We start from the raw sequence: 2,500 nt of genomic DNA on the forward strand, positions 1-2,500 counted from the left end.
TTTTAAATGAAAAAATAAAATAAAATAAAATAAAAAAAACCCAACAAACCTAGAAAAAAACGTATTCATCTTTTCTTCTTTCTTTCATTTCCATACAATATAAATAAATAAAAAATAAAATAAGATAAAAATTGCGCATTGTACTTTCCTCACCGAGTCTCTGGTGAGCTCGTATTCAGTGTGTGTGTGTGTGTGTGTGTGCATACACTGTAACACGTCTTTTTTTCTTTTCTTTTTTACGTTTTTTTGCGGGGATAGTGGGGGGAGGGAGGGGAGGGGGGCGGGGGGGAGGGCCCATTTCATGTCCATGTATGGGTGACTATCGAAACAAAATTCCCTTTGCTCTTGCCACAATCTGAGTTTGCTCCCTTGAACCGAACAAAAAGAAAGGATCTAATATCCCAAGAAATAACGGAAATAACGTTCTTTTTTGTTTGTTTGTTTTGTTCCTGTGTTGTTTTTTTTGCCCCTCTAGCTCTCTGTCTGCCTGCATGAGAGAGAGAGAGAGAGAGAGATACGGATACGGATACGGATACGGATGATTCAATAAGGCCATGGCCCCTTATGAAGGGGGTACAGTGAACAATAATTCACAACAATAAAGGCATACTACCAATAGTACACGTCAGTAATGTTCAACTACAAGCTGATAATACACAACAAATAATAATTAACTACATAATGCATTGCGTATTTTAAACGCTTTATACAAATAAACAGCAAACTGTTTTATAATGGTTTCGCTTGTCGATGACATCAGCAAAACAAGTCCAAATGAAGTTGGGCGTGTGTAATATTTCTGTGGAATTAACTGAAATCTAAGGTCTTCCAAAACAGGGCAGCATAACACAAAATAAAGTTCAGTTTCTTCAGCACATCTACATAATGGACAAATAAGATCACAAACACTGAACTTACGATAACGAAGACAATGCATTAAGATGTCGGAAATCCCTAATCTGAAACTTGTCGTGATGTATTTTAAATGCCTATCCATTCTCATTGATAAATAAGTTGGAATAGAATGCATATAACTGAACTGGTTTTAAAACCTGAAACGATCGCTTTCTTGAACATGATATGACCATTCTTGCTATTTACAATCAATCTTGTACGAAACACGCGAATAAATCCATTTATGTCGCCTACCCCCTGCTGTAACCAAACATAACCAAACCCCAGTTCATTTAACCTAACCCCGTAACTTTCGACACCCAGTTTACCTTACCCCTAGAGTCTAGATCATATAACATGTTATAAGTTTTTTTCGGTAGCTTTGAATTTTCCATTTGTGTCATTTTTAACCAATAACTAATACATCTTACTGCGGAATTGAGATAGATTGGATACCTATTCGTCTCACCATAGATTAAATCATTTGGTGTTTTCATTGTGACTCCAAGAAACTTTTTTAGTGCAAATAGATAGACATTCTCACAAGAAGCAGCAGCATTAGAAAGACCCCAAATCTCTGCTCCATACTGAACAATGGGCTGTACTTGTGAGTCAAACAGTTTCATAAATAGATCTAAAGAATGATTTTCTACACTTGACAGTTTTTGCATAATAATGGGGGATATGGGCGTATGTGTGTGTGCTTGTACAAGTAAGTGTTCATCTGTGTGTGTGTGTGTGTGTGTGTGTGTGTGTGTGTGTGTGTGTGTGTGTGTGTGCCATGGAAGCTGCGATACGTAGCCTAGAAATGAGTGTGTGGAGGAGGGGGTAGAGGAGGTGCAGGGTCATGTGTGTGTGTGTGTGTGTGTGTTGGGGCTCATGTACGTTTATGTGTATTTGACTGTGCTTTCATATCTGTGAAACTGCATGTTTGGTGCATATCTGTTATGCATGTGTGGGTGTATGTGTGAATGTGTGTCTTCATGTTTTACATTTATTTGCTTATTTATCATTGTTGTCTTATTTATTTATTATTATTATTATTATTATCACTACTACCTTTTTTATAATATAATTATTATTTATTTATTTATTTATGTACGCTTATCTATTATTTATTCACCTTTTTTTCTCTCTCAAGGCCTGACTAAGCGCGTTGGGTTACGCTGCTGGTCAGGCATCTGCTTGGCAGATGTGGTGTAGCGTATATGGATTTTTTCCGAACGCAGTGACGCCTCCTTGAGCTACTGAAACTGAAACTGAAACTGTATAATACAGAGTAATGCGTGCTTGGCCCTACGTGCAAGATCTTTACATGCAACCGTGAAACTCAATTGGTTGAAAAATACATACCTAGGTATTTATAAGCATTCACTACAGGCATCATTAGCCCATTATATACCCATCTTTCCCTCATTCCTAAATATCCACCTTTTCTAAAAACAATTATATTACTTTTTGACATGTTTACTTTCAACTTTAGTGATTGTGCAGCTCTAGATAGACTATTTAATTGAATTTGCAGACCAACAACAGTTTCAGACATTAACACAACATCATCAGCTAAAAGAAGGATAAACAACTCTAGAATATCACCAATAAATTG

Source organism: Babylonia areolata, chromosome 20 (assembly GCF_041734735.1).
Source record: "Babylonia areolata isolate BAREFJ2019XMU chromosome 20, ASM4173473v1, whole genome shotgun sequence".
NCBI lineage: Eukaryota > Metazoa > Mollusca > Gastropoda > Neogastropoda > Buccinidae > Babylonia > Babylonia areolata.